Raw genomic sequence first — 11,021 nt, 5'->3', positions numbered from 1 at the left:
GAATCCTGAACCTGCCTGCTGAACAGCCCCGTCCGTCCCTGTGAGCGAACGTCTGTCCATCCTTCCGCCCGTCCAGCCTCTCGCCAGCGTCCTGCGCCGAGAGCCCGAGCTCGCCTTGCCTGTCGACTGAGGGAGCCCCTAAGCCCTGACCTTCTGCTGACGCAGGCTTCGCCTCCCCAGGGCGGATGGGGTGGGAGAAGCGCCTGGGCCGCCAGCCGGAGCTGGTCTTTAGGCTGTGTCGTCGTCGTGGTTGTCCGTTGTTCGCAGGTTTCTGCATCTTGCACTTTGACATTCCCAAGAGGGAAGTGACTAGTGGGAGGGAGGGCGGGGAGGGCAGAGGCAGACACAGAGGGAGGCTGCAAGGTGAGCTCCCACTGAAACTGGGCCTTCACAATTATGGGTATGCCCCCGAGGTTGGGGGAGGGCATCTTCACCCCCACCCCGCAGCCTGGTCTCCTTCCCCCTACCAGGCCCCGGCCCCATCACAGCACGGCACCCAGCTCCCATCCTCTTCCCACCCTCTCTTCCCCCACCCAGGTAGGCAGTGATCCCCCCAGCTCTCGCCCACGCCCCCCCCCCAATCTCTCTGACCAGGCCAGCCAGGATGGGAGAGGGACCAGGCATCCGCTTCCAAGTCTGCCTTGAGGGCCTCAGCTTCCTGGCCAGCCCATGGCCACTGCTCTGAGAGCTGGCAGTAGGTGTTGGGGGGGCCATTGATGACCCCCCTTGGTCCCTTTGTGCTGTTGTGCCCCTCCTCTCCTGCAGCCCTGGGCCCTCCACCGAGAGATTCCCACCTTTCCTGGCTGCTGGGCCGGGGCCCATGAACTTTTCTTCCTGCCCTCAAAAGTGGGGCTCTCCTGGCTCCCGCCGCCCCTGCCCTGCTGCTGTCAGCTGAAGGAAGGGCAGTGGGCAACTTGCCCTGTGGGGGCACCTTCTAGTCACAGACTTTATTATTTGTTGCTAGAAAATATGTATTTGAAAGGGAAAAAAAACCCAGAAAAAAGGCATTCCTCCCCCACCCCAAACGTATAGTATTTTAAAAGTCAAGAAAGCAAAACCAACCCATTGCTGAAGCTCTTTGTGGGCGCTTGGTGACACAGGTGTGGGAGGGCCCCCAAACCTCTGGGTGGCTCCCCGGCTACCTGCACAGGAATCCCTTCGTTGAGAAAGCTGAGAGGGAACGTTGGCTCACACACTGTGAGATTTTGTTTTTATACTTGGAAGTGTTGAATTATTTTATATAAAGTCATTGAAATATCTATTTAAAAAAATAGGAAGCTCCTTATATATTTAATAATAAAAGAAGTGCACAAGGTGCCACGTGTGAGTCCGGGGAAAAGTGCTTTTGGGGCGCGGGGGGCAAAAAGGGGTGTGGGCAGGCAGCAGCTCCTGGGTGAGCCCCAGCTCAGAAAGCTTTTTCCGGGATACATGGGGCAGGAGGGTTCTCTCCAAGTTCCAGTCTTGTTACCAAAACCTCCTGCAGCATTGCCGTCCCAAACACATTCACTGGCATATCTGTCTAATGGGAAAGTCGACAGAAACCAGCCAAACCTCAGGCCTGGCCCATGGCCCCTGCTGCCGCCCAGCCTCGCCCAGCCTGGGAAAATGGCTGGTTGGGCTCTGTCCAAGGGCCCCAGGCCTGCAAGGACCAGGCTCCTGGCCCCAGACCCCAGCTGTCCCCTGCTGTGCGGGCGCAGGTGGCTGCGTCCTAGCAGGGCTCAGGTGAATGAGTGCTGCCTCGGCTGGGGAGTGGGTGAGGCTGGCAGGGGGACAGCCAGCAGGCTTCCTGAAGGGCCTTAAGGCCTCATCCTCCCACTGGCCATTGTGGCCTGGAGGGGCAGACAGGTGTTGGGGAAGGCCAGGGAGACGACAGGCCCAGCACAGCCCAGACACTTACCCCAAGCAGCCCTGTGAAACAAGGGCCTCCCCACCCGTGAGAGTGTGGTGGACAGAGATTCAGATCAGTGGTTCTCAACTGGCTCACCTGAAAATCACTTGAGTTGTTTAAAAACATACTGAGACCCAAGCCCCGCCCTAGACCAACAAAATCAGAATCTCAGGGGGAAGGCTCAGGCACCAGGCATCGGAAATTTTAAAAGACATCTTAAGTGATTCCAATGCCATCCAGGGTGAGAAGCACATAGACGGGCATTGTCTGACATGGTGACTATTTAAGCTGAAATGGATTAAAACGAAATGAAAGTCAACATCCAGTCACACTGGCAACATTTCAAAGGCTCCCTAGCCACCCGTGTGGCTACCATGTTGGAGGGCACAGAAACAGAACATTCGCACCACCACAGAAATCTCATTGGACCGGGCTGACTCAAAAGGTTGGGTCCCTGCACTTAGGGGACCAAGGTTATAGGGCCAGGACTGGCCCTAAACACACCTGGCCAGGGACTAAGGGCCCAGGTACTGCCGTCATCCCTCTTTGTACCCTTAACCCCCAACTACCATCCTATTCCCTTAAGCATTTCCCATCATTCATGAAAAGCCCCTCGGAAGAGATTTTTGAAGAAACTTACTTGCAGTTTTTCCTTCAAGGCCCAACTTAAAAGTCACCTCCTCTGAGAAGCCTTCCCAGCCTGACATGGGTCCCTGAGGCCCACCCAGGCTTAGTGCCTTTCTCCTCAGTGCTCCCACAGACTGAGAGTCCGTTAATTTGTCTGTCTGTCCCACTGGGCCATGAACTATAGCAGGAACTGTTCTGCCACCCTCCCCACATCCCAGTGCTTAAGAGTACCCAGCATACAGTAAGTGTTCAATAAATGCGTGTCAAAAGGTTAATATGGAATGAGTGGACGAAGGCATTACAATGCAAGCTCTGACCAGAGTTTGTGGGTGTCCTTTTCTAGGGCCTTACTTGGTATTAACCAATAGAATGCATATTGAATAACTATGTTCATTCATTAACCAAGCAGAGGAGGGACATTCAGCGGAAGGTTCTCGCTGACTTCTGATGGACATGGGCTTAGGTTAGAACCCTAACTAATCACTGGGCTATGGATGGACTGGATACTTCAAAGCAAGGATTGACGAAAAAAACCAATCAAACAAGAAAAAACACCCCCGTCCCTCACCTGCCTTTCCAGAAGCCTCAGGAGGCATCCAGAAAAAAAGACCAGAGAATCTCAGCAGGCCTCTCCTGGGTTCCCCAGGTTGCAAGCAGCTGCTTGAGGAGTGTCGTATCTATGGAACGATAGTTACTTTGGATTCAGAGCAAGAGAATGTAGGTAGGTAGTTGGCTTGGCTCTCCGACTGCTGAGTGGTGTGGACTTGGGCAAGTAACCTCCCTGAACCTCAGGTTTCTCCTCATCCTTAGAACTGGTTTCAGAATACAGGCCAGGTCTACCTGTGTGTCTGAGGGGACACACCGGCAAGGACCATGTGGACTCCAAAGGGCTGCCCCTCAAAAAAGCAGGTTCTGGTCTGCCCTTGCCAAGTGGTCCCCGGGAGCCCGGGCTAAACACAGCTCCCTTCTGGGCAGGTACCGGGGAGCCGGGAGGCTGCCACGGCCTGTCTCGTCTCAGCTGCAAGTGGCAGAGCTGGGTGTTTCCCGACTGGGTGAGGCTTCAGACACTTCGGAGCTCAGGCATTTCTGAGCGGAGGCAGGAGGCAGGTAGGAGACCCAGGGGAAAGTGGCCCTGGGAGGCAGTGGGTGCCCATCGGCTGGAAGGGTCAGGAACTCTGTCTTCAAGCATGCCAGCAGCAGGGCCCAGCCAAACCCCAAACCATTATCCGGCCAGAGGCAGGAAAGTGAATCAGCGATGACCAGGAAGAAGCCTGAGGTTAACCTCGTGCAGACTGCGGGCCCTGGTCAGGAAGGGGCTGGTGGGGGCCTGGGGTCTGGCTGGGCGTCTGACGACCCCTTGAACAAGGTGCTAAGGTGATTAAGGCACGGGCAGTGCCCAGGTCAGCTGCTGGGCAGCCATGGGGAAAGAGCCCACCTTCCCCTCCTCCAGTGAATCCCCCCCTTCAGGAGCAGCACATTTGGCCCTGGCTTCCCACTTGAGCTTCTGGGAAGGGAGAATGACCAGGCTCTGCGGGCCTGGATGCTGGGGCTGCTGAGGGAACAAGGTGGACCACACCAGCCGGGAAATCCCCGTAGCAAAGTGACTGACCCACAGACAGGCTCACTCTGAGGCCCGCAGGGACTGTGGCTGCTGTGGCCCTGTCTGAGACCACAGGAAGGCCCATACGTGGACCCCCATGACCCTGTCCGGAGTCCGCACTGATGCAGGCCTGGGACTGGGGGGGCAGCGGGGCAGGAGAGGTTACAGACGGGGGAGATGGAGGAGACTGGGGCAAGGGAATGGCCCAGACAACTCCTGGAGGAGAGCTGGGTGAGAGCCCCAGGCTGGGCTCCAGCCGCTCTGGCCTCCAGGTCCCAGCACTGCTCTGAGGTCCTGGACACCTGCCCCGAGCCACTGTGCTCTTGGTCCCTTCAAGTGTGCGCGCCTAATGAGGTCTGTGGAGGCCAGAGCCTCACCTTCACCTACTCATTCGTCCCCATGCATTGCTAGACACTGAGCACAAAATGGCGAGTATTAGACACATGAATAAGTATCCAACCGGAGACTGAAACGGAGGTTGGAAGACACAGGTGCTGGGAGAGCGTATAAGAGAGGACCCGACCAAGGACGCAGGGCCGAGCAGGCCTCCAGGAAAGTCAAGGCAGAGGAAGCCATAGAGGGTTTCAAGCAGTGTGGTCTCTTCTTCCTTATCCACCACTGCTGACAAGATGAACAACTTGCATTGACTAATTGCCTGGTGTGAGTGAGGCACTCTAGACACATGCAATGCATTCCACCCTACTATAGCCCCACGAGTGGGTGGTCAAATGCTCTTTTATAGATGTAGAAACTAAAGTTTAACGACACTTTAAATTTGGCCAAGGTCACAGCAGGTGGGAAGTGGCGGAGCCTAGCTTGGAACCCCAGCCTGCCTGTTTTCCAAGTCTTGTCAGATCACACTCTAGTAGGCGTTTACCAGATGCTTCTTACATCTGTCACAACAAATGGACACTTCATGCCCGTCTGGCAGGCTTTGAGGGTCCCCAGGGTCTTAACATCCTCCTTCTTCTTCCCCTCAGAAGGATTGTTTCGTCGGGCACTGGGCAGGGGTACCAATGACAGATTCCTACTCAGATTCATATTTGGCCCCGCTGCTAAGCCTCCATCTACCAGGAAAAGAGGAGGGGCCTTCCAGGGTGATGTGCCCCCCACCTGAGCCTCTGGGAAAGGCCCTTCTTGACTGCCAACCCCTCCTCTGACTTCCTTTGGCTGGATCCTTTGTGACCCTTGTGTTTTCTCCCCGCCCACCCTTTGGGCATCGCGCAGGCCCCTGGCTAATTATTGGCCCAAGTGACATCCGGGCACTGATCGCTTTAACTGGCAACAGGCTTTGACATTATTCTTATTTTGCCTGATCATGATCTTCTTGGGAGAAGAGACTGGAAATATACTCACCATACAACCAGCCAGATCTCCAAAGGAGGTTGTCATAGGCTGGGATTGCATGAGCAAGGCTGAATCAGAATCACTGAGTGTGACACCTGCAGGTTTGACACACTCTAGTCATTCTGGGGAGACAGGGAAAAGGCTGAGGACATAACCCTCCGTCTGCCTGCAGTATCTGGGGGGCCTCAAAGAGGCATCCTTATCAGAGTGCATTGTGGACACTCAATCCACGTTGGTTTTCCTCAGATGAGCTCCATGCCTACATGCAAGAGGCTCTCTCCACTCTCCCAAAGAACAGCTTTAGTCTTGAAGAGAATTTTGCCCAAGGCCTGTGCTGTGTGGAGTATTTAACTACAGCAGCGACAACAACAAACCCTGGGGAGGGAGTAGAAATCTGATTTCCAGAATTGTTGCATTATATTCCTTTGAAAACCTGGTTCTAACAACAACAGCAGCAAATTACAAGGTGTGTAAAGATGCAAGAAAGTTGGTTCATACCAAAAAAAAGCAATCAGTAGAAATTGTCCCCGAGGAAGCACAGACATTGGACTTATTAGGCAAAGACATTAAATCAAGTATTGTAAGTGTGTTCAAAGACTACAGGAAACCAGTTCTAAAGAACTAAAGGAAGGCGTTCCTGGCTGGCTCAGTTGGTGGGACATGCAACTCTTGGTCTCAGGGTTGTGAGTTTGAGCCCCATGTTGGGTATAGAGATTTCTTAAAAAGAAATTCCTAAAAAAGATAAAGAACTAAAGGAAAATATGAGAATAATATCTCACCAAAGAGAGACTGTCAACAAAGATATAGACATTATAAAAAAGGACCCAAATAGAAACTCCGGAGTTGAAAAGTACAATAACTGAAAGGAGAATTTCACCAGAGAGACTCAACAGTAGGCTTGAACAGCCAGAGGAAGAATCAGTGAATTTGAAGATAAACCCATTGCGATGATCCTGCCTGAATAACAGAAAGAATGGAGAAAAACCAATGAACCTCAGAGATCCACAGGGTAACAACAAGCCACACCAACATATGCATCATAGGAGTCCAAGAAGGAGAGGATGGGGTGCCTGGGTGACTTAGTCTGTCAAGCATTTGACTTCACTCAGGTCATGATCTTGGGGTCCTGGGATCGAGTCTCATGTCGAACTCCCAGCTTAGCAGGGAGTCTGGTTCTCTCTTTCCCTCTGCACTCCCCCCACCCCCGCCACCACTCCTACTCTCTCTCTCTCTTTCAAGTAAGTAAATACAATCTTTTTTTAAAAAGGAGAGGAAAGACAAAGCAGTAGAAAGAATATTTGAAGAAATAGTTTAACACTTTCCAAATTTGATGAAAAACATTAAACTACACATTCAAGAAGCTCAATGAGCTCCAAGTAGGAAAACTCAAAGACACCTACACCTACACGCATCATAATCAAACTTTCAAAAGACAAGGAGACCTTGGAAAGCAGTTAGGAGAGAAACGACTCACACAGTGCAAGGACCCCTCGATAAAGTTAGCAGCTGAGTTTTCATTGGAAACCGTGGAGGCTAGAGCGCAGTGAGATGATGTATACAGAGTGCAGAAGGGAAAAATACCTGCCTACCAATAATCCTAGGAATTCTATATCCAGCAAAAATTCTATACGCAGCCTTCAAAAGGCGAATTTAAGACTTTTCCAGATAAATGAGAACTGAGAGTTTGTCACTGAGCAGATATGACCCATGAGAAATACCAATGGAGTTCTAGGGCTAAAATGAAAATATACTACATAGTAGGGCACCTGGGTGGCTCCGTTGGCTAAGTGTCTGCCTTCAGCTCAGGTCATGATCCTGGAATCCTGGGATCTAGCCCTGCGGCAGGCTCCCCACTCAGCAGGGAGTCTGTTTCTCCCTCTCCTTCTGCCCCTCCCCCCATCCATACAGGCTGTCTCTCCCTCTTTCTAATAAAGAATTAAATCTTAAAAAAGAAAATATACTTCATAGTAACCTGAATCCACATGAAGAAATAAAGAATGTATAAAGGTAAACATGTAGGTAAATACAAAAGACAGCGTAATTTTTTCCTACCTGATTTAAAAGAAAACTGCATAAAGCAATAATTATCGATCTATGTCAATGGGCAAAAAATGTGTAAAGATGTCATTTGTGAATATAACAGCATTAAGGAGGGGGAGTATGGGAACAATATAGGAGCAGAGTTCTGGTGTACTGTCAAAATAAGTTAGTGTATTTCCCTAATTGCCTCATTTGTTTGTTTCCTGGTTTGTCATTTCACTGGATTCAAGATCTTTGTAAGATCCATAATTTGCAACTGGTTGATCTGTATGTGAACTCCCTTTTTTTCTTTCTTTTTTTTTTTAAGATTTTATATATTTATTATTTGAGAGAAAGAGAGAGAGAGAGGGAGCATGAGTGGGGGGAGGGGCAGAGGGAGAGAGAGAATCAACACGGGGCTTGATTTCACCACCCCGAGATCATGAGCTGAGCTGAAATCAAGAGTTGGACGGTCAACCCACTGAGCTGCCCAGGTGCCCTGTGTATATGAAGTCTCTTTCAATCTCTGGAACTCTTCCATGTTGGGTCTTTAAGAGATACCAGAATATTTACAGATAACATCATGGTCGGTTGGTTAAGCTTCCCGTATTTGGTTTCAGCTCAGGTCATGATCTCAGGGTCATGAGCTCCAGCCCGGCATGGGCATCCCCGCCCAACACAGAGTCTGCTTAAGATTCTCTCCCTCTCCTTCTGCCCCTCCCCCACTCGCTTTCTAAATAAATAAATAAACAAACAAACAAATAAAATCTTTAAAAAACCCATTGTGCACTCTCAGGAATCTGCTGCAGGTTCATTCCATGGGAATAGAACCCAAATCATCTATGAGCTGACAATTTTCAAGGCAAAACGATAGATGTATGGGAGTTGGTTTTTCTCTAATCTCTGCTTTTGCAGATTTTTGAAAATTTCCAGAACAATATTTTAATATAAATAGTACACTCAATTCACTGTTCACATCACAATGCTTGAGAAAAATTAAACATCACAAATATTTCAAAAATTAAGTTGTTGTAATCCAAGCCAGATTGTTCTAAAATGCTAGTGGTAATCCCCAGGACAACCACTAAGAAAACAATTGAAAACACACACACACACACACACACACACACACACACACACACACAAAAGAAAAACAAAAGAAAAACAAAACAAAACAAAAATTCAATCCCCCCCAAAAACAAAAAGAAAATAATTCAAAAATATGTAATAAAAGAAACCACAAGGGAATTAAAATGGTGTACCTGAGTGTTTTTCTTTGAAAGGCTCACTCTCAGCTGTCAAGGAAAAACTGGGGAGCCTTTACCCCCTGAGGAGGGGAAAGGGGCAGATGCTCCTGGACCTCATGCTGTACTCATCCCTTGAGATAAAATACTCAATGTTATTTAGTTTTCCAAGCACTTTCCCAGATACGATCATGTTTCCTCCTCACAACAACCTTATAAGGCAGACTTTATAATATTAGTTTTATAAGTGAGGGCTCTGGGGCTCAGAGAGGTTACGAGGGACACACAGCCAGTGTGGGAAAGGTGGGACTAAAATGAGGTCTGTCTTATTCAAGCACAGGACTCTTTCCTCCAGAGCTCAGCTCAGCACTTGGCCATCAGAGATACTCGCTTCCTTTCCCTTTGTCCCTTTTCTAACTTTTAGTTCTAGAAAATATCAAACATACACCCAAGTAAAGAGATAGTAAAATGAACCTTAACGTGCCCATCGCTCAGCTTTAGCAACTATGGCCAAGCTTGACCCACCTATATCCTGACTCACTATCCCCTGCCCCCTTCCCATTATTTGGAAGCAAATCCCAAATATATCCTTTCAAATATGAAATATTTAGCATGTGTCTTTAAAAAGTAAAGATTTGTTTTTAAAACATAACCACGAAGACTCATTGCTTCTGAAAAATTATTAATTCCTTAATACTATCAAATATCTAAGTTAGCGTTTCAATTTTCTGTCTCATAAATATTTTTTTGGAGTTCGTTTGCATATAAACCCAAATATCATTCATACACTGCAATCGGTTGATACGTCTCTGAAGCCTCTTTCCGTCATAGATTTCCCTTCCCTCATCTCTCCCCCCGACCCTGGCAGTTTCCTTCCTGAAAAATTTGCTTCATTTGTCCTAAGAGTTTCCTGGAACCCAGATGTTTCTGAATGTGGTGTCATAGTGTCACTCACGTGTTTCTCTGTCACTCATTTCATATAGATTGGAGGTTAGATCTACAGACTCTATCAGATTCACGTCCAATTTTTTTGACAAGCATCCTTCACAGCTGCTGGTGTGGACTTTGGTCAGGAGTACCCAGGGCGGACTGTCTCCTTTTTTTTTCATGACATTTTTTTTTAAAGATTTTATTTATTTATTCGACAGAGATAGAGACAGCCAGCGAGAGAGGGAACACAAGCGGGGGGAGTGGGAGAGGAAGAAGCAGGCTCACAGCAGAGGAGCCCGATGCGGGGCTTGATCCCACAACTCCGGGATCACGCCCTGAGCTGAAGGCAGACGCTTAACCACTGTGCCACCCAGACGCCCCTTTCCATGACATTTTTATTTTTAAAATGCAGAAACAGCTTCAATGTCTGATACCCGGAGAATAGTTACATGATGGTGGTTCATTGTTACTGTGGAATTTTATGCAGTCCTTGGCAAATCACAGTTTTCAAAAAATATTGAGTGATAGGAGAAAAGCTTATCATATCATTTTAAGGGAAAGAAGCAGGGGTAAAAAATACATACAGTATGCTATATCTCTGTATTATGGTAATAGAGGCTGTTAGTAAAGGGTAGGATTATGGGGGATTTCTTTTCTCTCTTTTTTCTTCATTTTCTAATTTTCAATAAAATGTTCATATGGCTTTTATACTCAGAAAAAATAATTCAAAAACTTTTGTAGAACTTCTACGTCCGTGTGCAAAGTCGTGATCTCCCTGAAGCCATTCACCAGACCACAAACTGTTACCTTCCGAGGCGAGGTCTAAACAAACAAAAGCAGTTTGACCAGTTGAACAAATTACTGGTCAGTTTCTGGCTGGTGACTGGTTGTTTGATGTCTCTGAATGGTCATTTTGGTCACAGACAGCAGTCTGCTGGTTGGTGTGCACGGGCCTAGGAAAAGTAGAGAACATCTCATCGGAAAGGCCAACCGACCTGGTCCTTTAGCTTAGCCCGCTGGGCCGGTGGGCCTGAGTTTTCAGAGAGCCCGGTCCCACCGCCCTGGGCCCTCCTCCAAATTACTCACAAGCCCTCTCACACACAGCCACAGAGACACGATCACGATGGCCCCAGCAGCAAAGATAAGTGGGGGCAGCTACAGGTGCCTGGAGCAGGGCTGGACCAGTGCTGCAGCCCACTGTCGGAGGTGAGCCTGAGCGGCCCTCGGCCAGGACAGCAGGACCAGGCTGCAGGGTGACCCGACAGAGAAAGAAGGGAGAATTCCATGTATGATTTCCACCTTCTCCTTCCCGTCTAGGTTAACCCAGATCAATTCCCTGAACAAAGCAGGCATTGGATACTGATGT

The sequence above is a fragment of the Ursus maritimus genome, unplaced genomic scaffold (genome assembly GCF_017311325.1).
Source record: "Ursus maritimus isolate PB19 unplaced genomic scaffold, ASM1731132v1 scaffold_12, whole genome shotgun sequence".
NCBI classification, from domain to species: Eukaryota; Metazoa; Chordata; class Mammalia; order Carnivora; family Ursidae; genus Ursus; species Ursus maritimus.
This window is presented reverse-complemented; position numbering follows the sequence as displayed.